We start from the raw sequence: 25,824 nt of genomic DNA, 5'->3' as shown, positions 1-25,824 counted from the left end.
ATACGAAGTTTTAAAACCCGGAACACCTCCAATTATTGAACTGCTCTGAAAATCAAACAATTTGATGAGAGCTCACTCTTATCCTATTCAATAGCCAGATAGATGACACCCATCCTTGCATCTTTGTCATATGATGAACCTTGCTTGGACTTCAGAGAGTCTCTAGAGATTGCTGAAGTAAAACCTCAGGTGGGAAAATGTCTTGTGACTTAGTAGTGGGTTTAGCAAACTTGTTTTGGCCTAAGGGCAGACAGTGCGTTTCAAAATTCCCCCTCCCCTCCTCTTCCAGGCCTTTGCAAAATGTCCCTTGTAGCCTTATGGGTTTCCTGGATTTCTTCGAGATGATTTATGTACTCTAGATGCATTTCTGCATCTACACTCAGCTTTTCCGTTACTGAAGGTGTCATAATTAGAGATGCTCTTCCCTGGTTTTTTCTTTTTCGTTTTTTTTCTTGTAGTAAGAGCTGGTTTTTGCATCGGCTGTCTTACGCTGCTAGTCAAAACTGGCTATCATTGCTAGCTCTCTCAGGTTATACATGTTATCCCTTGCGAAAGTAGGTGGTGCGGAGAAGGTCATAGGATAAGTGTTGCTAAGCAGCTAAACAGAAGGATGCTAAAATTAACCCAAGTGCATCTATCAGGGATTCATCCTCTTTCTCCTTTCCTTTTGTAAATAAAATAAAACCATGTTTTTTTCTCTTAAATTACCACGCTGGGTATCTCAAACTTAAAATCAGACTAAACTTTTGTGCTTAACGTCGGAAATATTTTCATATCACATTCTTAATATGTAAACTCCTATATCTTAAGCATTTGTAGAATTATGACCTCCATTCCCTTAATGGATGCTTTCATAGAGTTGAGAAGTTAACAGCACATGGCATCATGAGTTTAATAATCATTACTCAGAAGCAAGTCATGTTGAATTTGCTCCCTGCTATGTGTGGCTGGGTTAGTAGGATAGAAGGCTTGGTTACAGGTAACTTTCAAAATGTGATTTGCTTCCATATAAGTCTTTTTTTTTTAGGGTTGATGGTGGCAATTTATCAGGAAATGTCCTGAGAACATACTTGCTTCCAACTTGGTGTTTATAGAAACTTCTGCAGCAGAAATTCCTTTTTCTCATACCTCCTGCCCCCCACCCCCCAGTACTGGCTGATGTAGTGAGTTGAAACACAGGTGGAATGCAATGTTTCTGCCTCAAACATCAGATAGATTTGTGTAGGAAACAAAGAAGTCTATTACAGCACAGCTGGAGTCATGGTGTGTAACTTGTGTGCTGTTCTCAAAGCTTGTGTGCTTGTGTCAATTCATTTTATGTTGGGGAAAGCTATGTGACATGCTACCAGATGAATAATGTTGGTTTGGTTTTTTTTTTTTTTAAAATATTTGCATCACTTTTTAACTTTCTGGATACTGGTTCACATATTTTTTCCACACAAAACACTTAGCTTAACTTTTTATTCTCTTTTCCCCCATTACAGATATAAAGTGCATTTCTGAAGAGCGACCCGAAGCTTAGTAAGGGGTAGGAATTAATTTACATTTTACTTCTCTCTTCTCCCCCACCCCTCTCCCTTTTAAAATACCTTTGCCCTCAAACTTGCAAAGAAGCGTCTTTGGATAGCAGATAAGTGATGACAATGGCCCCTATCTGATTAATTGATAGGGAAAACCCTGTTAAGGCTAGGAATTCTGAATTTGTAAAGTGGCTCAGAAATTGTGGGCTGCCCTGGAGTCTCCAGCAGTTGTGATAAGAAGTAGGTTTATCATCCCATTTTCTGTGGGCCTTGTGTATGCAGCAAAATCTTGTCAGAAACCTGTGGTTGCTAGTCTTCACGGTTGTGGCAGGAACAATGAAAACTAAATTTGAAACAAATAGTGCGGACGGAAACATGTCAGGGCAGAAATATACACTGCTTTTCAAGAATCGATTCTTAGCAAATAAGAAAGTTGTGCAGTGTGTGTGACTCACTAATCTGATGCCTGTTGGGTTCATGGAAATATAATGTGAAGATAAGTATATAAGTATATAAACTAGGTGGTGTTCTATGGCTTATGAGTGTTTCTCACGTATCTCTTTCAAGCAAATTTGCCACCCTGACACCTGTACTGTTTATGGATGCTCTTGTCTACAAAGATACCTATTCTTTAAATGAAATTGTTCACTTACGAAATATGACTTGGCTCGAATAGGAGAAAAGTGTGTTTTCCGCTTGTATTCATTGCATTTTTATTTTATTATTAAATTTGTATACCACCCTTCATCTGAGGATCACTGGGTGGGTTACAATATAAAAACAGAAAAATGCGTAGCATGGTAACAAACAAAAACAATTACCCCCCCCCCCAATTTAAAAGACCAAAGATTGCTTAATAAGCCAGAAAAGAGGAATGTTTTTGCCTGGCGCCTAAATACATGTAACGAAGATGTCAGAGGAGCATTGCTGGGAATAGCATTCCACATGCAGGGAGCCACCACAGAAAAGGCCTGTTCTCGTGTTGCCACCCTCTGGACCTCTTGTGGAGGATTATTAGTATCCTGCCTTATTTGCCTCACAGCAGCCAAGGGAGGTAAATTTGGCTGCAAGATGGATAGTGGTGAGTCATCCAAAGTCAACTAGCACTATAGCTGAGCAAGTATTTCAGTGTGGATTTCCCACAACCAAATTCCAAATTGTTCCTGCTCGCAAACTAGGATTGGTGTTTTTTTTTTGTAGGATTCTTTCACGATCACATTTTGCTAAATGTACTGCCTGGTTGAAGCATTGCACTTGTTTTGGGGAGCTATGTTGTGTTAATTTGCTACCAAAGGGTGGTCTTGGCATCTTCTCTATACAGGTTTAGGGAGGTTATGTGTCTTCTCTCACACCTCTTTCCAGGTTGCATTGAGTCTATGTGTGGTGGGTTGAGGGGGAAGATGGTTGTTTTTAGGACACAAAGGAACTGGGGGAATTTGAGGAGATGAGCCTCATGTGTTTCATTTTGCAACAGGTGCTAAATCTGTGCATTTCTGTGCAAATGGTGCTAAATCCAGTTGTTGGAAATGAGTGACGGGATGAAATGATACCGTTCTGGGTAGCAGTCGTATGAAACAAAGGATGCCCATTTCTATGTTACGGAATGTTAGCGCCCTGAAATACAGGCTGTTGAAAACAAGGGAGTACCTAACCTAGCCATAGATTCAGTGGAGAAATTGAGCGGTTGTACCTTTTCTAATACAAAAACAGTTTTGAAACTCCCACCTTGCAGCCCAGTTCTGCTCCTTGTTGGCATTAAATAGGGCAGTGGTTTTGCAGGTAGGACATACATTATTTAAGGCAGCAACAGGTGTTGGCAGAAGAAATGGCCAAACTGAAGCATCCTTGCTTCTTTCTTGGTGTGAATCTTAAGGATAACATGGCCCAATTAAAAGCTGTACCCCGTGGCAGTTGCTTTTCTGTGAAATGCAAAAGAAACGTGACTTTTTGGTGTGCTGTTTTAAAAATGGCTTTTGGCTTCCTCAGTGGGATATATGGCCAAACAGCAGCTCACCTGTGAAGGGCAGGGGCCTTTTAACCAAACCTTGCAGATCTGGAATGAATATTGAGTTGCTCCCTATCGGTTCAGCAGAACAGCCTGTAGATTTCGTTGCCTGCAGCAGGATGCAAGCCATTCTAGTGCATCTTGTTCTATGTGCTACCTCTCCAGTTTTTCATGCTAACCGGCCTTGCAGTCAATAAAGGTAGCTCTCCCTGAATAGGTGCTGTAGACAAAAGAAGTAGGTGATGGGTGGGGACTGTTTATTCAATGTGATTCAGGTAAGTAATGCTAAGGGAATTTGAAGGCCTCTGAGACAGGGCAGCTGAATAGTTTTAAGGAGGATTCACCTGCAAATTTTCAAGGGGTCTTTACCAACAAGGCGGAGGGAAGCAGTTGAAACCCCTAACATAACATTGTTATGTTTAAAGGGGATTATCAATTGCTTTGAAGATCTTGACTTTTTTTGTAGTAGTTGTTGTTCCCCTTTGCTTTAGACCAGTGGGTCTGCATTGTATCCTTTTCTCCTTTTCTTAGTGCAAATTCTCTAGCGCCTTCCTTCAGCAGAAAAAGCCCCACACTGGTGGATGTATTGCCTAACTTACCTGCAGGAGAGAGCCTGCATTCCGTTCCGAAAGCTCACATTCTGATTTGTTGGTGTGTGTGTTTTTTAGTCTTTAAGATGACACAGGACTCTTGGGGCAACAGATTAAAAAGAAATTTGTCCCTTTCTGGAATTAGAAGCACTACAAGGTCTTGTGTGGTTTCCAAAGGGAGACTTGCGTTTTTTCTCTGAAATGCCATTTTGCATCAAGCATAGCTCTTGCAAGTGCTCAGGGGTTTGGCTTTCAGTTTGGCAGATCCCTGGAGTGAATGTTTTTCAGTGTGAGTGAACATCCATACAAATCACCTGGGTATTTCTTTACTACTTGGGTAAATACAAAGAAAAGAAAAAAAAGTGGTTCTTAGGGTCACTGGCCACACAGTCTTCCCCATAATTTGCTACCTGGTCCAGTTAACTGGTGATGTCAGGATTTGAACCTGAAACCTTCCTCATGTTAAGCAAATACTCTGCCACTGAGCTACGGACCCATGATTTGGCAGTCAGGAGCATCTTCTGGGTTTGCATGCCCCTCTTTGCTCTCTTTAAACCCCCCACCCCAGCATACACCTTTTTAATTTGGGGTTCTGGCTTGTGCTCATGACATGCTAACGATAGCTATCTTGCACTGAAAGGGAGAAGAGGCAGTGCCTGAGCCAGTGGGGAGGAGAGGTATGCAAAGACATGGGTTGCTCCCAAGTTGCCAAACCATGGCATTGGCAGCGCTGGCTAGTGGGTGGTCCTTAGCAAAAAAAAAAAAAAAGGGTTTTGTTTTTGTCCTTTTTATTTTATTTTAAGTGGAATCTTTGCTTCCTGGGAATTAATGGGCAAGCCCGTTAATTTATTAAAGTTATAATTGCTGCTCAGTTAAGGATTGTTTATCATTTCCTGATGTTGGGCTTCCATTTAAAGTATGTGATTAAAGGGGTGTGGAGAATTCTGCACAGACACCTTTTCTACATGCAGCTGGTCGTCTTCAACAAACTCTGTATACAGTTTGGATTTTCCTTGCAATTTGGATTTTTGGGGCACCTCGTCATTTTAAGCAATGCTTCGTAGAAACAGCACTTGAAGCATCCTAAAGTTATGCAGCTGGTTGCTAGGGAATGTGCCACACCCTCCCTGTCCCCTCTGAGTCCAGATTTTGTGCATGATCCAGTTTGCACTTGTCTGGCTCAGACCAGAATGTCGACTCAGCTTTTCTTGGTAGTTGCACAGAGGGCTGGCTTGGATTGCTCAGAGAAAATTAGCGGGGTAACCTCATATTGCTGAAGTTCGTCACTCTGAGGCACATGCCTCTGGAATCTTAAGGACTCTGCAGGCTTCTGTGGCCTTGCTCTTTTTTAAAAAAATAATAATGTGTGGCTCTTCTCTTGGGACTCACAGAAAAACTAGCACTGCAAGGCTGCTTGCTCTTTTTGACAGGAGTACTCTTCTTAACCTGGTAGTTTTGAAACGCTTGGTTTTTAAAGCAGTGCAGCAGCATCTGATGTTTCTACAGAAGGCTTGAATCTTAATCTCAGAATTGTAGGTTCGAACCTAGTGTCAGAAACTCAAGATATATAATCTTATTGCCAAATGGCTCCTTAAACCTAGGTTATGGTCGCCGCAATGGAATGTCTAGGCATCCTTTTTTTTTTTGCAATGGGATTTATTTTTATTAATTTCATTTTCTATACCGCTTCGTATTTTAAAGAACAAATCTCAAAGCAGTTTGCAACACATTAAAACACCAAATAAAACAGATCCAGTGCAGGCCAGCCAGCACCACAAAAGCATTGATGCAATATAAGGATCCTAACGGATTTTCAAGGCTATTTTTACATAGGGTGACAGCGAAACTAACAACAAACCACAGAGCATCTCTCTGGACACAGAGATGTAATGGTGGTTTTGAGGGAAGCCCTTGTAAGCCTCCTGAAGATCAATTTGGACCTGTGATTCGAATCTATGTTGTTGTGCCATGACAGCTCTGGATCCATAATTTGTATGCTTCATTCAATGGAAGCAGATGGGAGCTGTGATTTAGTTGGGATGTGTGAGGAACATGTCGAAAAATTACGCAACTTCCAAGAGGATCCATTTTAATATATCTGATATGTCTCGTTGCCTTCTCTTCTGTGGCACCCCACTTTCTCTCTCTGGTTGCTACATTTTCCTCCTAGTTGCCCATACCAGAACCCCCCCCCCCATTTCCCACCTATCCTTCTCGCCTCTTATGCTTTTGGTCGCTTCGCTTTCCGTTCAGCTGCTCAGGTGCCAATCCGTGTCTTGAAAATGCATGTAGAGTTGAAAGAGGGAGTGGGAGAAAGTGATGCTTTCACCTTTATGCTTTCCCTTCCTCTTTCACCTTTGTGTATTTGAGGGGCTGGGGGAGAAATTGTAACAACCCTCCCCACCACATGACAAAGGGGTGGGGGGCTTGTAGGCTTCATGGTTGCCAGGGGAAGCCACATTGCCTCCTCTGTGACTGGCAGGAGGCCTTCTCCAGGTTTGGAGGAGATGTCTTCTAGACCTGTTTTACCTGATGCTCTGGATTGAACCTGGAGACCTTCTGAATGCAAAGCATGTATTCTCTAACCGAGCTATAGTTCTGCAAACTTTATTGAAACATGACTAGGCCGCCATTTTGGATCACCAGCCATTTTTCTGCTGCAAAGAAGTGTCAGGTGTACTCTTGGCTATACCCATGGTACATGTGGGGTGATGCTAAAGCCTGATAGGCCTGGTCAGTGTATGTGACCCACATGACTTGTCTGTGCCCCAGAATCCTCTTCAGGGATTCTTTTGGAAATAAGTCTGTGTGGAAAGGGTTACTTAGGGATCAAAAACACTGAATACTGCTGGACTAGGTGGAGCTGCCTAGCAGGTAAATTTATTGCATTTTAAGGAAGTGGTTGAAGGAAGTATTCACCCCTGATTTTAAGACACAGGTCTCTCTCTCGGGGATGGGAAACCTGTAGTTGCAACACCTTCCGGGGGGCTGCAACTGCCATCAGTTCCAGACAGCATGGCCAATAGCTAGGAGTAACTGCAGGTTCCATGCAGTGTTCGAAATTAGCCAGGCACATTTTGTGACTGGCATGGGTCCAGTTATGTGGAGATCTCTGGTTGCCAGGTTGGCAACAAGGGAAAGCAAAATGTCACCTAGAGAAGGACCTGAAATACTTTCCTTGAAGCTTGATTTTGTTTTATTCTGGATTGTTTTATTTGATGTTTTAATGTGTTGTATACCACTTTTGAGACTTGTTCCTTATTATTATACTGCTTTATATAATTATTATTGTTATTGTTATTAATAGTTCAGTTGCAAACCAACCAACCCTGACACCTATACATTTCAATTGCAGCAACCATAACCCAGGTTTAAGGTGCCATTTGGCGATTAGTTTATATATCTGAATTTCTAACACTGTTTTCATGCTCACAACCTTCTGGGCCTCATGCCTGCTTTCGGCAGTAACCCACAAAATACTCATTGGGTTGATTTTTGCTGCTGCACAAACCCCACAGAAACGAATAAGACGCTGCAGTTGTGCTTGGTTGTCTGCTCCTTTTGGCAACAGTACTTTGCCTGACACATATTTGGCTTCAGAGAGACTTGACATTTCTAAGTGAAGGTGACCAGATGGGAAAAGGGAAGACCAAGTTCTGATGACCCTTAAGGTTTACGTGGATGGGGGAATTCTGGCTGTGCCAGTGGTTGCTCTTCTGCACAGCTCTTAAGAGAACACCAGAGGTGTGTTGTCTTTTCATCTGGCCACCCTAGTGGAAACATGCTTTGAGCCCTGCTGGAGCCAGGGACCTAAATATGGGTAAACGGATCAAGCAGAGCTCGGGCTGTGCTCTATTCCGCAATTGCATGTGGAATTTTGCTGTGTCAGTATGTGAAGTGTGGCTGTGGCCTTTTACTGAGATTGCTCTCTGTGTTTGTGCATGTCATGTGCTATGACTACCCCTTAGTTCTCTTACTCATATTGGTATTCTAGGAAGTGTCTCTAAAAACAACAACAGAAGCCTGCTGCTTGCTGTGGCCTTTGTGCATAGCTCTCTATTTGGGGGCTTTAACTGGGGTGCTAGTTACAGCAGGCATAGACAAACTCGGCCCTCCAGATGTTTTGGGACTACAGCTCCCATCATCCCTAGCTAACAGGACCAGTGGTCAGGGATGATGGGAATTGTAGTCCCAAAACATCTGGAGGGCTGGGTTTGCCTATGCCTCATCTACGGCATGCACAGAAGTTACAAGCAGTGTTAGAAGCTCAGATATGTAATCTAATCACCAAATGGCACCTTGAACCTGGACTGCGGTCGCCACCATGGAATGTCTTGGTGCTGTGTCCCCCCCATGGAATTTATTATTACTATTATTAATTCCATTTCTATACTGCTATATATTTTAAATAACAAATCTCAAAGCAGTTTACAGCACGTTAAAATGTCAAATAAACCAATCCAATTTAAGCTTCAAGGAAAATATTTCAGATCCTTCTCAAAGCGACATTTTGCCAACCTGGCATCCAGAGATTTCCACATGGTCGCAACTGGACCTGCTCCAGTCGCAAAACGAGCCTGGCTAATTTCGAACACTGGTTACAAGAGGCACGAAATAAAGATGGTGGAAATGTTTAGCTCGCAAAACGTGGCTAATGGAATATATTGGTGATGCCATTTTTGGTGGTTTCCAAGGCAGTAGGCATAACTTTAACTTTAACTTTGACTAGAGGTCGTGTCATCCTTGGCTGTTGGTTCTGCTGGCTGGAGTCGGTGGTCTCTGAGAGTCCCATCAGCAAATTCTCTTCTCCTGCTGCTTCAGTATCTGGAAAGTATTACACTTGGGTAAATGATGCTCAGCACTGAGAACGGTTTGGGTTTTTATGAGTATTATTACTTGCCAGAGCAAAATGAATTTTTAAGGAGAGAGAGAAATCCCACTCTTGTATGCTGAAAAGTCTTTCTCTCCAGAAAAGGAGCGTAGTCCATCCTAGAAGCCTTTCCCATTCGCCTAGAGCCACTCTGGTTGCCCAGTGACAGAAGAAATTCACTCTTCACCTGCTGAGTAGTGCAGTCCATCTTTTCTGCGATTGAGCCATAGCTTTGAGAACAGATGCTGGGGCTGAGGACTCGCACAGATTAAGCCCAGGGAAGTGTAGTCAATGGTTTCATATAATTTGGTATCTTAGCTATTTGGGATTACCCGAAATACAGGAACGCTTATAATATTTCATATTTTAGAATGTTCAAAGTGGCTGCTACCTTACTGTAATCATTACAAAACACCTGAAATGGTAGGCCCATATTGCTGTTCCCGTGTTGTTTATAGAGCGGGTTTTAGGCAAGGTTTCCCAAACTTGGGTCTCCAGCTGTTTTGGAACTACAACACCCATCATCCCTAGCTAGCAGGACTAGTGGTCAGGGATGATGGGAATTGTAGTCCCCAAACAGCTGGAGACCCAAGTTTGGGAAACCCTGCTCTAAGGCTACCTAGCACATTTATTGCCAAGGCAGGGGACTTCCCCAAGTGGTCATTCGGTCTTTTAGCCTCTGTGATGCCACAAGCATGCTGACAAAATGAGATTTGCAAAGATAACATGGAGTTCCTAGAAACACTATCTTTTCTAACCCCTGCGTTTTTAGGACTCCTTACCTTAATGGCTGTGCTGAGTTTTTTCTCTTCTTAGCTGACTCCCAGCGGCACACGTGCCGTTTCCTGTTCTGCGCCCCTTCACAAACAGCTCTGTGCGCTGTTGCAACTGCTCCCCAGCCCAGAAAGTGTACTGACGTGTGTGTGGCTTTGCTTATTGGTATTGATGAAAAGACAATTGAGTCTTCTATTTGGGTGGAGCTCGTATAAGAAAAGAGAGTGGGAGCAGGACACCGATATACAGTGGTACCTCGGGTTAAGTACTTAATTCTTTCCAGAGGTCCGTACTTAACCTGAAACTGTTCTTAACCTGAAGCACCACTTTAGCTAATGGGGCCTCCTGCTACCGCCGTGCCTCCGGAGCATGATTTCTGTTCTCATCCTGAAGCAAAGTTCTTAACCTGAAGCACTATTTCTGGGTTAGCGGAGTCTGTAACCTGAAGTGTATGTAACCTGAAGCGTATGTAACCCGACGTACCACTGTATATGTGAAAGAATATGAACTCTTTTCCCCACCCTAGGGAAGATCCTTTATTTACCTGTGTGTATGCCTTTCCTTTCCCTCTTTTGGCATCCTTGCAATTTAGTAAGCAACCCGCCTTGACTGGTTGCAGAGCCAGGTGCTCTGAAGACAGTGGGCAGGTGCATGAAATGTTAAGCAACCCGTTGCGTCGAGGAGTGTGATTCGTTACTCGACACCCTGTGGCTGAAGCAGCTTTTTTGCACGTACCATTGCTAAACTTCATTTGTGGGTGAATTCATGTTTCCTGCTCACTGTTTTTTTTTAAAGAAAAGGCCAACTAATCTTTGGACCACAAATACTTTGGAAGGCAGTGGATCCATACAGAGTCCCCCCCCCTATACACCACAACAAAATGTGTATAGGAGAATACAAACCCTGAGCAGTTCCCAGGAAAGCGAAGTCCATAGTCATCTGGGCATCACCTCTTTTTTTTTTTTTCCTGTGTAAGCACACATTTAATCATTTTTTTTGCATTTAATTGTGCACAGCGAATCTCTGCTGCTTGTTCACTCTCAGCAGGCCATGTTGCAGACTACTGAGATTCACATGGTTTTTTTTGTGAATCCTGAGGCTGGGAGAAAATACTGAATAGAGATGTGAACTATGATTTTTGGGAGGGGAGCTGCAGCATTCCCATTTATTTCTTCTGGGTATGTTAGCACAACTAAGCCCTGTTGTGACTCGCTGGCCTGTAGTGGTGTGGCAGATGTGAGGCCAAAGCCAGTTATATTGTAGAAGGCAAGAGGGTTGATGTGCATGTAAACAAGCAACCAGGCCTTATTATATCTACTGCCACCAGTGGTATGTGGCCTGGCTTTTCCAGTGTACAGTGGTACCTCGGGTTAAGTACTTAATTCGTTCCAGAGGTCTGTTCTTAGCCTGAAACTGTTCTTAACCTGAAGCACCACTTTAGCTAATGGGGCCTCTTGTTGCCGCTGCGCCGCTGGAGCACGATTTCTGTTCTCATCCTGAAGCAAAGTTCTTAACCTGAGGTATTATTTCTGGGTTAGTGGAGTCTGTAGCCTGAAGGGTATGTAACCTGAAGCTTATGTAACCTGAGGTACCACTGTAGTTGTGTACTGACTAAGGCTGTCTTTGTTGCATCAGGCCAAGTTTGGCTACTGCCCCGTAGTTGATGGCTGAGCAAAGCACTACTGCAACCCCATATTGGCTGTGTAAACACTCCTGTGCCTTTCGATGTAGAAACATACTGCCCTGAGTATACATGTGATCTTTTACCCATAGTACTTTGTTGTGTGTCCAAAGCCGTGATGGTTTATGCTGCCATGTTTCTAGCGACTTAAATAATATATAGAACTGTTAAAAGTTTTTTGTATGCTGCTTTGATATTTAAAAAGCCCTCAGTTGGACACTGATGCTCAGAAATATGCCTGTTTCATTCACTTGAAGCAGCAATAGTAACAATTGGGTCTTGAAAGATCCAGTATTGAGATTGGTTGATCAAGCTGCCCTTGTTTAATGTTAATTGAACACCCAACTACTTTGAGCCACAGTATGTCATCGCCATAATACTGTATGTGACGTAATTACTAAAATCTGAAGTGGGTTTGTTTCCTGTGCATGTTCTGTGTACACAGTGGGGTTTTTTGTTTTTAGATTCTTTTATTTGATGGTGCCTTCCTAGAATTCCCAGTCTGCTCTTTTTAAGTTCTCAGGAGTTCAATTAACACACACACTCTCTGTGTATATATATATTATATGCGCCTTGTTAATGGCTGCTCTGCTTCTTTGGGTTCCCTGTTCTATTGACAACCTTCCATAACCATGGAAGGAGACCCCATTAGAACAGCAGGCTCCCTGCCATAGACAGTTGCCCTCCAGTTCATTGGAGGGAGCAACGTAGACCAGCACATTCGCCCCCTCATCCCCTGAGGAAAAAGAACACCTGAATAGGTTTTATGTTGTGCATTGTTTGCACTGGGAGAAGACCAGCTTGTGGCGCTTGTGACAAGACTTTTGTACATGGTGTCTTGTCAATAAAATTACATTGGACTTGGCATGCGGCATAGCAAAATGGCCATGCCCACTTGCCTTGCACAGGATGCTATTTTCGTAATAAGCTGTCCAGTGTGCTGTTGCTGATAGGTGTATTTTTAGAAGTGGGGTGCCAGGTTATTAAATCCTGTGGCTGAAATAATTCTCAAGAGTGCAGATGCTTCTTGATCCTTAGCAATTTTGTGTGTGTGGTTGAGACTCCTCTTTACGCAATGTGCATGACTCAAAACATACCTCTACAGAAAATTAGATTTTGCTATAGTGTTTATGCAAAATAACTTCAATCCTCGGAATATTAAATTGAGACCAAATCAACTTGAGTTTTTAGACCTATGGGATTTTTGCAGTGATGTTGTATATGTCTGTGAAAGGACAATGCCCAATGAATTGAGCTGAATTAACTTTGCAGCCCTTTGCAGTCTTCTGGAGGGTAATTCTGTTGATGTGACTTGGTCTTCTTCCCAAGTATGTGGGTACTTGCTGCAACCTTAGATGGTTTGTCATCTGTTCTGGCTGCCAGTGTATGCAATGCTTTATAAGGCTCGTGGCATCTTTCTTTGAAACAGCTACGTCTTTCCTAAAATAATCTTTCAAATGTGATCATTGAATATGTATCGAAAGTGAACCTTCCTGAAAACAGAAAATGGATTCATGCAATTGAATTGAACATGTATGGTCATGTTTGCTATCTCTAGTGCTCTTGAAGAGAGCAGGAATGGATTTTTCACTGCATGATCTACATAATAATTGGTGACTTTTAGACAGGTGTCTTAATTCAGTTTTCCAGGTTTTTGGACAATTGGGCAATCCAGTAAACTTACCTTGGAGTAAGTATCAAACTCAGTGGGGCTTACTTTTGAGTAGACCTACATGGGAGTGTGCTGTATGGGTTGATCTCACACAAACATATTTAATGTTTTCTGTGTTTTTGATGACCTGCATCTACTGATATAAGTTTCGGAAATGGCTTTTGCTTTGTGTAGATTAGCTAGCCATTTAATCAGCTCTTTGGTCCGCTCAAATCACAATGTAAAAATGGACTAGGAAATTGTCTGTTTCGCTTACTTGGTTTCATAGCCAAGTGGCATTAGTACCCCGGGGAGTTAACTGATGCTTATCCCATTAAGATAGAATGGCGCAGTATTTATTTTGGGTCATAGAGTAGTGGTCATTTTGTTGAGAATCTGGCTCTATAATTGTAGGTGGATTATGGTAATTGCCACTAGGTAAGTTCTTCTACTGTAGGAGTTGTGCCCCCAAAGCAGTAGTGGGGGGCTAAAATTGGTTTAGGGTACATACTTGGGATCACAGTGCTTCTGGGTTGTTAGTGTTAGAAGGATGACATTTACTTCTCTCCCCAATGATGATGCACATGATATTTCGATAACTAGCTGGAGAATCCCACATGTGCTGTGTAAATTGTGCTGTGATTCTTTGCAAAATGACATTGCGGTCATTTACTGCTATTCCCAGAGGAACTTGAGATTCCTTCATGTTTATTAGTTGCTTTACTTGTGGAAATGACTCAAAGTGACTTACAGATGCAACCGAAATTCTAAAACCAATTACAATAAGCACAGTCAATTAATAATAATAATAATAATAATAATAATAATAATAATAAATTATAAGGTATACCCTGCCCATCTGGCTGGGTTTCCCCAGCCACTCTGGGCGGCTTGCAACAAAATATTAAAATACAGTGGTCTGTTAAACATTAAAAGCTTCCCTAAACAGGGCTGCCTTCCAAATGTCTGGTAGTTGTTCTTCTCTTTGACATCTCCGTTCCACAGAGCGGGTGCCACTGCTGAGAAGGCCCTCTGCCTAGTTCCCTGGAACCTCACTTCTCGCAGTGAGGGAACCGCCAGAACGCCCTCGGTGCTGGACCTCACGATAAAGATCTACCCCCCTTTACATTTACACAAAAGACAGTTCTGTCTGTCTGTCTGTCATCTATCTATCTATCTATCTATCTATCTATGGCATACGGTGGCTCGGGAGATTTCCCAATCCTTTGCTTTGGTTTCCTGCATGACACTCCTGGCCACTGAAGGCAGGAATTGGATGAATAGCTTCTATTCTCTATTTCTGTTCTTAATACATCAAGGGTGTCATTATCTAGGGTGAACAGGTTACCATAATATTTTTTTTGATTTTTTTTTTAAATGTACATATGAATGTAATCAAAAGGTATTATAGGAGGTTGGAATGAGATTCTTAATCTCAGGGTCCTGGGTTTGAGGTCCACGTTGGGCAAAAGATTCCTGCAGGGGGCTGGACTAGATGGCACTCGTGTTTCCTTCCAACTCTGCAATTCTATGATGCTCCTACTTCTGCTCTGCATTCCATCTCATCTGTTTCCCTCTTCCTGCTGGCGCTTTGGCTGAGGCAGTCAGCTCTGCCTCCATGTTCGTTTTTGGAATCCGGGAAGGTGAGTACAGACAACAATCCCCCCACCCCCCACCCCGATCTGCTCTAGGGTGAAATGTAGGGTGGAGCCCCGGAGTGTTTTCCCCTGCATCTGGGAAGGTAAGCCTGGCACTCTCATGCGGGAGGCAGATGTTTGAGCATTCTGCGATGCTGGCAGGTTGGCGAGATGTTGACATTCAGGTACCAGCACTTAGATTAAACTAAACTGTGTTCATTCAAGCAAGGCTGTTGGGAAGACTACTGATGGGATTCTGTTTGGCGGTGCTGGTCTTTTAGAAAAAAATACACTTTTAGGGGCTAGATATATTTTACAACAATATTGGTATAAAGTTAGATTCCTTCCAAAATCCCTAGGATCTGCTTGGAAGTTCCGCCTGGCCTTTGCCTTGGAATCAGCCTGATCCCCTCCCCCTCTTTCCTTTTCCTTCTGTGATGGAACCCCTATCTGGGGACTTCCCTGGCTTTCTTCTGGCCCATGTAGGACCAGTCTGGATAGTTGGCCTTGGTGAAGATTTGACTTTTTCTTCCCCCAAACAGTTTTTGATCTGGGCTTCTACTGAAATGAGGCTGCATTTTAAGTTGTATTTTAATCCTGTTTTTAAGTTGTATTTTAATCAATTGTTTTTATACCTGATGTTAGCCGCCCTGAGCCTGGTTTTGGCCGGGGAGGGCGGGGTATAAATAAAAGTTATTATAAATATTATTATTATTATTATTAATAGTTGGTATGCTCACTATAGATGCTGTGGAATGTGTGGATGGGAGAGAGTGTGTGTGACCTTTCACCCTGGAAGTGTTTTTTCTTGTGGCAATGATGGAGAATCTCTGGTCTGACAGGCCCCTTAATTAGGCCTTCAAGCCCCTTTTCTCCAAACTGTGCTCACCTGCCCAACACCTGATGTCACAGGTAACATTAGAATGATGTCAGGTGATTGACAGGTCAGTCAAAAAGACAGGTTTGGGAGATGGTATTCATTTTTATATTTCCAGCTGTCAAGAGTTGACTTGCAAGGACTGGGGAAGGAAAGATTTGGCCTGCCAGCGGGATCCAGTTCCCTACTTACAGCCTCAGTTCATCTTGAATTAAAAATGGTGTCTCGTTTCATATTTAAAAATTGGACTCTTTAAGTCTGTCTTGAAATCTGGAATCGCCACAGGCGCCACCCTGAAGCAGCTTAGGGAGCAGTGAAACAGGAAGATGGTGAAGGCCGGCACTGTGAAATAAAATTCCTTGAAATTCAGGTGTGTGTGTGTTTGAAACTGTTTCCACCATGTTTGGCAGGTCTCTCTTGCCTTCACCGTAATAGGACATACACTGTGTGGCAATCTCTCATTGTCCGAGGAGTGTCCCAAACATTTTTTTTTGCTGCTGGCCTCTTTACCAGAAATAAGAGCAGATTTCTAAGACCCTGTTAAGCTTGTATCCTTTGTATTAGCCATTCGCAAAGATACTGCACCCATTTAATAAAATGAACACCTTATAGCATCCTTTGGAGTTGATTGGTCTTGTTTTGCTTAGGAGAGAAGTGACACAAGCAATGCTAGAACTGTCCTTTTCTCGTTTCCTGGTGCTTGTTGTTGCTGATGCCACTTCAGCCTGTGTTATGTTTTGATTCTTCCTGCTTTTAGATCATCATGCAGACAAGCAAGTGAAGGAATTTGAATCGTGGAAGCACGGTGCCATCGTGCCACAATGTCACATGCTATAAACAAGAGGCATAAGAGTTCTCTTGGCATTCACAGGCATTGAGTCATATGACCCAGCACTATCGAGGGGAAGTAGACCTCTGGACAAGTAAACCCTATTAAAAAATGTGTGAATAAGTCTGGCTTAGTATTATTGGCAGAGGATTTGTATTGAGCCCCTTTGAGGTGGAAACTTATGGGGCGGAGATCCTTGTTCTGTTCTGAAGTTTAAAAGTCAGTTTGAAAACGAGTGCAAAAAGATGCACACTTTTTCTGTATATCACTTCGTGCTCATCGGGATGTAAATTGGTCTTATGTGTGATGAGACTTGGTCAACCTACTTCTGTTGTATGGTTCCTGTTACTGAGATAGCCTTCCTCCTTTGCCAGTCAAGTTCATAGATCTTCAATGTTCTCTAAGTGGAGATGGAGTTTGTTGGCAGAGGTCAGAATGTCCCTGAGCTCCTCACATCCTGGTACCAGGATCTGCCACTGAATATTGCAAAGGAGATGGGAGGCATCATCTCATTGCTATGTTGTTCCCAGTTGCCTCCAGGTAGTAATCCTCTGAGCATCTGTCTTCAACGAACAGATGTTGGATGAGTCATGTCAAAGTAAGCTCTTATGAATCATTCTTCTCCCTGTCCATCACGGCTTTTCAGTAGACATTTTATGGGAGATGAGTGGGTAGTGATCCTTGCATCTAACCAGGCCTATGTGCGGGTACCAGTATAAGGAGAGTCATGCTGAGAGCCTGAGGGCCCTGTTTCTGCCTCTCTCCACCTGGCCCAGGGTGGGGCCTGACAGGCTTCAAAAGGACTGCTGCTGCCCAGCAAGAGAGTACTCTTGCCTTTAAATTGCCTTTAAATTGTTCTTTAACTGGGTTGATTGACATCCTATGCCCTTTTGAAGTGTGTTGGGGTGTTTGTCGGGTTGTTTTTGTTTTGATTATGTATTTTGTGGTTTTGTGTTCTGATTTTGTGCTGTGAGACCTGCAGGTATAGAGGCGGTACAGTGGTGCCTTGGTTTATGAACTTAATCCGTTCCATAAGTCCGTTCTTAAACCAAAACTGTTCTTAAACCGAGGCAGCTTTCCCTAATGAGGCCTCCCGCTGCCCTTCCACTGTTCAGATTCTGTACTTAGACCGAGGTAAAGTTCTCAAACTGGGACACTATTTCTGGTTTTGCGGAGTTCATAAACCCAATTGTTTTTAAACAGGACTGTTCTTAAACCGAGGTACCACTGTATATAAATTCAATAAATAATAATAATTAATAACATAAGTAGCAGGCTTAGGATCATTTTCCATATAATGTGCAAATGGAATTATTATTTAATTCTAGCATGGAGATGAACCTTAGCTTGGGAAAAAAAAACTTTTAAGAACACTAGGAATCTGATATGTATTGCAGCTCATTGTTGTGAGATGCTGGGCCTCAAGTCTAGGTGGAAATGTTTGCATTGGCTTCCTATGGAAGCTGCCTTCTTCCCTGGTCCACAGTGAGTTTCCTGTGTGCGTCAGTGCTTAGCGAAAGGCCTGCTGCCCTTGCATAGGAAATGATTGGTCTTTATTGCTGCTTCATATGTTTCAGGGTTGACTCCATGCATTGGAAAGAGGTCATGGAGCTGGGCACTGGAACATAACTGTTAACATGAGAGTCAGAATGGACTTCCCATATCTGCTCATATGGCTACCATGTGAATAGCACTGGGACCTCAGTGTCAGGAAGGAGAGTTGTTTTTGTGTCTCTGTCATGGGAAATGGTTATCACTTGTTTGGTGCCATGCATTGAAATCATAGAATTGTAGAGTCGGAAGGGATCATGAGGGTCACCTAGTCTTAACCCACTGCAATGCAGGAATCTTTTGCCCAATGTGGGGCCTTGAACCCACAAACCTGAGATTAGAGTCTCATGCTCTACTACCGATGGAGCTATATGTGGAGATGCAGCATTGTACAATAGACAGGGAATTGGAGTTATGAGTTCAAATTCCTTGTCATCCATATGGAGGACTTGGGGAAGTTTGACATCTCAGCATCAGGTTCCATGTCTATAGAATGGATGTAATAGCTGTAAGGTCATTAGCAGGAGCTATAAAGCACTGTGGTTGTGTTTTTTTTAAATGTATATGAATTGCCAATAATTCATAATAAAAGTTTAAAAATTCATCTATTAGATGAATTTCTAGTGTTTACAGTTGCATTGGACAAAACCGGAAAATAAAATGGGGAAATAATTTTTTGTTAGTAGCAGCAAAACATTACTTGTTAAAACACCCTGTAAGCCAGCTCTGAGCATTTTGAGTGCAACTTTGACTTGTGGGGGTACAACAAACTTAATGAACCTTGTTTATATGATTGTTGTGATTAATACAGCTGTAATTAGACACTGGGGGCAAAGTTTGGGTTTTCCAGCAGTCATTTATATTTAATTATTGGAGTCAATCCATTTTGTTTAATGGGTTCTGATTAATATATTTCTGCGAGTAAGTGGTAAGATTGTTTTGGTGATTGCCGTTGCATGGATTTTATAATAATTTGATCTGTTGAGAGATACAATTTTTTTAACCAATGAATCTTTATAATAGCACATTGATGGGTGTAACAAGTGTTCCTAGTCCTAATGAATTTGTGAGAATTCACCACAAATCAATTGTATTGCATCTAGATAATCCATGCTGGCTTCAGGGCTTTGTGTGTGTGTGTGTGTTTAGTGGCCCTGTTAAACAGGCTATTGTAGGTTTTCTATAGAGTGGAGAAGGTTTGGAGCTTTTTAAAATTAGGTGTGCAATACTCTGGCTCACGCTAGATAACTGAATGTTCTTTTATTGCTCACTTAATTTAAAATGAGTTGGTTGTTAAAAAACAACAACCCAACAAAACCTGTTTTATACATGGTATGAGGAGGGATAGCTCAGTTGGCAGAGCGTAGACTTTTAATCTCTAGGCTGTGGTTTCGAGTCCCACGTTGGGTGAAAGATTCCTGCAATTGCAAGGGTTTGGACTAGATGACCCCCAGGTCCCTTCGAACTCTACAAATTTGTGAATCTACATAAGATAGAGCCAAATTTGTGAACTGGAGTAGCTTGAGCTTGGTGACAAAGAAAGCCCCCCAATTTAAACGTCTCATCTTAGATGACTTTGAGCAGTCCTTTCTCTCATCCTTGATCGTCTATCAGCAATCCGGGCCTGCTGGCCTACTTTGCAGAGTTGTCGTGTTGGTTACCAAGAGTCCTGTAGAGCTGTTGCTGTATAAAAAAGTGACAGCCTTAAAAATAAATTCTGGAGCAGTTTCAGTGTCAATAAGTGCTTTCCACTTGTATCATGTGCTCTTACTATGTCATACTCTGGTCAGCTGCTTATGTTGGAAGAAGATTGAGCATTGGATCAAAGTGAACTTTGTAAAAATCAGTGGAATATGTTATAGTAGTGGCTTTTAATAGTGATGCATTTGCTACCTATTTATTAGATTTACATACCTCCCCCCATTCATCATAAGATCCCAGGACAGTTCACAGAATAAAATACAGGAATAAAAACAAGTAAATAAATAAAACAAAACAGCAAAACAGTAACGCCCCCGTTTCTCACAGACACATTTAAAAGGCTGTAGGGTCTTAATCAGCCAAAGGCCTGGTTGAAGAGGAATGTTTTCTCCTGGTGCCTTAAGCACAGTTGTACTTCCGCTTACGTACCCCTCTGGTTACGTAAACGGCAAACCTGGAAGTATATTTCCGGGTTTTTGCCATGCGCGCATGCGCAGAAGCGGTAGACTGTTGTGCGCACGCGCAGAAGCAGTCTCTACAGTTGCAAAAACCTCTGGGTCCTGGCTGGACCTCCGGAAAGGATCTTGTCCGCAACCAGAGGTACCACTGTACAGTGAACGCTTGGGTTGTGAACGAGATCCTTGTGGGATGCACGTTTGCAACCAGCAGCATTTGCAACCCGTGTCTGCGCATGCGCGGGTTGCAATTCAGTGCATGTGCAAAGTGCGATTTAGTGCTTCTGCGCATGCGTGACTGCCGAAACCCAGAAGTAACCCGTTCCGGTACTTCTGGGTTTCGGTGGTCCGTAACCCGAAAAAACGCAACCTGAAGCGGCTGTAACCTGAGGTATGACTGTATATATAATGAAGGTGCCAGGCAAACCTCTCTGAGCAGAGCATTCCGCAAACAGGGAGCCGCTACAGAGAAGGCCTCTTCTTGTGTTGCCACCCTCTGGACCTCACGTGGAGGAGGCACATGACAAATCACCTCAGATGATGAACGCAGTGTCGGGGGCGGTTTATATGGGGAAAGGTGGTCTTTCAGTTTTGCCTATTTGTCACGGGGAACAGTGGTCAGCCGCATCTCATTTTAGCCTTGCCGACTGTCCTGTGGGAGAGAGCTTGGCCTACTTGTGTCTTTTTTCCACTGCAGCAATCTGTTCAAAAATTGGTACCCAAATGGAGAGGGATGTGGTCATCTGCTCTGTGACACGCACAGCTGCAGGAGGTGGTTGAAAAGTTGGATAACTCGACTTACACCGGCTGGAATGAGTTGGCAGCAATATACATAAAGTAAATGAGGTGCACTATACTGATAGACCTTTGCTTTTAGTCAACAGTGTGCCACCCCCACTTTAAAAATAAATGGTTGGCTGGCAAATGCAGCTACTGCAAGTTCTGCTTCACTTTGTGGAACATAAAAATGTCTGTGGAAGGGGGAAGAGGAACTAGAGCATGACTGTGTGATAGGAGTATAGTGTACTTCAGTTTGTTTTCCAGCCTCAAGATGGTAAGTTTGCCTACTTTCCCCCCTTGTAAAGGCTCCTGTGTCTTTAACCACACAATCAAAATTGGAAATCATCTTGGCATTGTTCTGCAACAAGGATGGAAGAAGTGTTGGTTACCTTCTGGGTTTCTGCACGTTTAAATAATACAAGCTGGGCTTCAGTTCCAAGCACGCTTCCATCCTGATATTGTGGATCTTGACCCTTGTGTCCTCTTACAGAATTGCAGTCTGATTTGTAAGCTCAGTAAATTGGAATTGGTGTGTTCGGAACTGGTGCTTTGGGGTTTTTTTGGAGTGAGTGTTTTACTTTTGCCTCCAACGTGTAATTTCAAAACTGATCTAGAGAGGTAAGGTGTGTTGCAGGTGTGAAGAACACCATCCATGGAATTGAATGCTACCTTGTGGGCTCTTTTGCATGGTAAGAGTTGGACAATGCTGGTTTGCCAAAGATGTCTTTAAATTTTATTTTTTATTTTTGTGGAAAGCCATTGAAGAGAAAAGGTATAGCACCTATGGTTGCCAGCTGACCAGAAAACAGTAGCCTGTCCTGTTTCTATGCTTGACAGCAACCTGACCTATTTTAAAAAAATCACTTGATTTCCCAGAACAGAGAGGGATGTTGGCAGATCAAGACATTAAACCAAGGTCTGGTTAAAAGGAGAAAAATAATAAAGTTGGCAACCGTAACATCGCCTCTGCAGTCTTTTTAAAGCATGGCTTCACACTATATATTTTTGTGAGGTAAATATTAAAAATGACAAGAGAACCACTTTGTGAAGGAAGGGAAGCTAAGTGCCTCTGATAATTCAGATTTGAGGAAGACTATGCCACATTGCTTGCCAATTCCCTGTCAAAATCGTGCAGCGGGTAGACACAAGCCTTTTTAGCCAGAAGCTTGTACAACAGTTTTTGGGTTGCTTAATAGAGGAGTGCAGATGTTTATTGTTTTGTGTGCAGCAGTATCTTAACTGTGGCTGGGCAGAAGCTGGGAAGGGTCACCAAGGCTTCATTTAAAATGTTATTTATTAGCAAAGGGCAGCGGGGACTAAGGGGTTGGGTGGGCGAGGCTGCTCATCTCTCTCTCTGCCCCCAGCCCCCTGCAACTGAAAGAGTTTTGTCCTGAAAACTTGTGATGGGGAGGGAGAGAGATAGAGATAAGCGACGGATTTGTTCTGCTGCAACTGTTCTGCTTGCCTGTGTTTGTAGTGGAGGAGAGGCGTTTTTTTCTGTGGGTGCGGTTTTTGAAAGCTACCGATAACTTTCACTCTTCGTTTTGTTTGTGCCTGCACCTCTGCCTGCTGCTCCTTTCTGTTTCCCTCAGCAAGATGGTCACGCTTAACCCCTTTCTTCCTTGGCAGTTGCTGAATAAGCTCACAATCTCCTCTTCCTTCATCTATGTGGGGGAGCTTGCTTACTCTTTGAGTTTCCGTAGGGAGAAATAGTGCTGGGAGTGGAGGGTGGAAAAGGGATGAGGCCCGAAGTTGCCTCCCTTTTCTTTCTAAGTTCCTTAGAAGGTGCAGCATGTTAACATAGGAGCAGCATCCTCGAGACATTTCTGCTTCCAGTCATGCGCTCTCTTTGTGCGCCGCTGTTATTAAGTGAGCAACGGGTCATTGTGAACCATGTTTTATACATTTTTAACTCCTTCTTTGCCTCTCAGGCTCTGCTAAGAGGGGGAGAGGAAGAACGGAATTTAGCTTTCTAGGGTTGCAATAATAAAGGCAGCTAAGCAGTAGTATCTTCTGCTTTAATGCAATTAATATAAACAGGCGTTTCCTATATGTAATTGTTCTCAGGAATGTAGCCAGGATTTCAGGGCAGAGCTGTAGCTGGCGATGAAGTACAGCGATGGTCCACTCGGAATGCTGTTTTTTCCTTAATCGTCTTAGGGTTTTGTTTCCTTCTTTTTGATCAGCTGCTGGGGTTGCCAAAGGGGAAACCAAGCGAGCATCACACAGCTTAACATCGTTTTCCAGGGCTCCTGTGTTTCTGTGTCAGATATTTTTGTATACTGAATTGCGGGTTAAATTGGTTGCTTGAACAGAATTCTGGGTGTGGAGTTCACTGCTTGCACCACAGCTTAAAATATTAAATGATCCGCACATCTTGAGCTTTGACAAGTTCAGTTGACCGTGTGCAAAGAGAGTCCCAGCAGTTTTTGACATTTTTATATCCCTGCTGGTATGAGAAAGGACTACTAGATACTAACTGCTGGGTGCAGAGGTGCAGTGTATAGTTGTTGACATAGTCATGGTGGCTAGAGTAGCCATTGATACTTAAAAAGCCATGTTCAACCTCCACTCTTTGAGGCAGCGACCTTTGAGTACCACTGCACTGTTGGAAACTGAGATTTAAAATCTAGGAGCCAGATGGCACCTTAAAACTAGGTTATGGTCACCACAACACTATGCTTTGCCCCCCCCCTTTAATAAAAAAACCAAGATTACAAGGCAAGTGGTCTGTGGAGCACCGCAACACCAAAAGACCCACACCAGCCAGCCAGATGGAGATGTTAGGCACCAAACTTGGCGACCAAACATCTCAACTTCCTCACAAAAGGCTGTTTTTTGCCTGTTGCAAACTGTGCCAGGCGCTCGGCTGGTTTTGAACGCTGAGTTGTTGGGAATCACATTTGGGGAAAATGTTGTTGTGCTAGGGTTTTGCTTGAGTTCTTCCCATGAGCATCTGCTGAACAGGATTCTTGTACTAGAAGGGCGTTTGGCTTGATCCAACCAGACTCTGCTACTTCTCATTCCTTCTATGCAAAGTGGTGTCGCTGGGTGTCAAGCTCATAGTTCTCTCTCTCCCCCCATAGGATATCTTTACATTTGCATCCCTATAAGCATAAGACCTTTACTTTTTATGATAGGCTAAAGCGCTACTGTTTTTAAGAGCTTGTTAGTTGTTTACTGTGCAGAACCATACGGCCAGTCTCTCTTAAAAAAACCCAACAACTTTTTGAAATTAGCATTGTGACCTGAGTGCCCTGCTTCTGTTTGTGTATTCAGGTTGAGGTGGTGACTTTTTATAAATCACCATTTTTGTCTGCTGAATGCAGCCTTCTTTTGAGGCTGAGACCTGGGTCCATGATGAGATGCCAGCATGTTCTTCCATAATTCTGCACCCAGTTTTCAGGGGGAAATAATAAACACCTTTCAGTCACAGAGACAGCACCCCTAAACATTGTCATCTGGTGGGAAGCATTTGTAAAATTAGTGGAATAAAACATATGGATGCAAACGCCTATGCATTTTATGCGTTCGCTCCTTTTCCAAAGTTTGCTTTGGAGGGATGAGCTAACTGCTTTGCTTTCTCCATGAGGCAATTAAAATAATTGTCAGGCTTTACTGCGCAGCGAAGTTTGCCACCTAGTCGGGAGACTGGGCTGAGCTCACAAGATTGTCTGGCTGTGGTTTCCAGCCAAAGATTCACTCTTTGAGAGTGTCTCACTTCTAGTGCTGAACTATTTTTTGACTCTCTGAATGAATGCAATATGTTAACACTCCCGTAAGCCCCAGGATTGCTTGGCTGCCCCATGCCTTGCCTGCTTCATACTGGCTGAAAAGGTACCATTGTTTGTTCTGCAAACACTGGGCAATGTTTGTTTCCAAGGTGACTGCCTTTCTGTTGTTGCTGTGTAGGGAAGAGCAGGGGAAAGTTGGTTTAAACACCTGGGAGAGCATCTTGCTTTACAAAAAAAGTGGGGGGGGGGTGGAGAGAGAAAAGAGCTGCTCTTTGCAGAGTTCAGATTGAGTTTTAATCCTTATGCACGAATATGTTAACATAATTAAAAGCCTTCTTTCCATTGCCCTTCTTGATGTGTAAAGAAGAAGAAGAAGAATGGAAAATTTATCAGATCAAATTATGGTGATGGGTTACAATGCACTCCCCCCCCCCCAAATCTGGGTCAGAACAATGACTGTGTGGAAGAAACCATTGAACCAGCAGCACAATGCGATAGCTAATCTGTACAAAATGATAGCAAGCACAGCGATAGCCTGGAAAATTTGGGAGAGCTCTGTTGATGTCCTGAGGAAGGTTGGCTGCTGAAGGCTGGCAGGACCAAAGTAATAGATTTATTCTAGCACCCCCAAACCTTGGCTTTTGGCTTCTCACTTTGCGAAACCGCATCATGCTGCCTCCGTCACAGAAACCTTGTGTTGTAATGTGCAGCGGCATAACTGCAGGCACTGAATTTAATGGGATATTAGGTCATGCCTGTGCACCTGAGTAGGAGTCCGAGGACAGGGATGGGTAACCTGTAGCCGTCCCAGATGTTGCTGGGATGCAACTCTGGCCATTGGCCATGCTTCTGAGGCTTATGGGAGTTGCAGTCCCAATAACATCTGGAGGGTCACAGCTTTTGCACCTTTGCCTTAGAATAAATGCCAATATGTTTCTTCTGACAGCTTTTATTTGCTAACCTTGTACACATGTGATGTGATCTTTGGTTTCTCTGCTCCCTGCTGCTGCTCCTTCTGTTTCTGTAGGAAGCAAACTTAATGGATCCTTTCCCCGGACCCCAAGAGGCTGGTTTGGTACACATCTTTGTGTTTGGGTCAGCTGCTGTGCAGGCAGTGTAGAAATTCATTCTTTTTTATTACTTGTTCTGATCTTTTGCTGCCTGCCCTT

General features: G+C 43.1%; 1 protein-coding gene and 1 long non-coding RNA gene across 10 annotated transcripts in view; one reads left to right on the top strand and one right to left on the bottom strand.

The window, feature by feature from the left end:
- The window catches only part of RREB1 (ras responsive element binding protein 1), a 135,787-nt gene that overhangs the window by 4,974 nt on the left and 104,989 nt on the right, over positions 1-25,824 (top strand). For 8 of the 9 annotated variants that reach the window (XM_079984900.1, XM_079984904.1, XM_079984896.1 and 5 more), the window contains exon 2: positions 1,485-1,528. The exons of the other annotated variant lie outside the window; for it this stretch is intronic. The gene's annotated coding sequence lies outside the window, so the exon portion shown is untranslated. The remainder of the gene's footprint in view (positions 1-1,484; positions 1,529-25,824) is intronic. 9 annotated transcript variants of the gene reach the window in all.
- On the bottom strand, positions 3,402-17,262 carry LOC307221007. Its single transcript, XR_013841274.1, has 3 exons — positions 15,469-17,262; positions 3,535-3,745; positions 3,402-3,439 (listed from the first exon to the last, which is right to left on the bottom strand). It is a non-coding gene; the product is annotated as an uncharacterized lncRNA (long non-coding RNA).

The sequence above is a fragment of the Podarcis cretensis genome (genome assembly GCF_951804945.1).
Source record: "Podarcis cretensis genome assembly, chromosome: 7".
NCBI classification, from domain to species: domain Eukaryota; kingdom Metazoa; phylum Chordata; class Lepidosauria; order Squamata; family Lacertidae; genus Podarcis; species Podarcis cretensis.
This window is presented reverse-complemented; position numbering and strand designations above follow the sequence as displayed.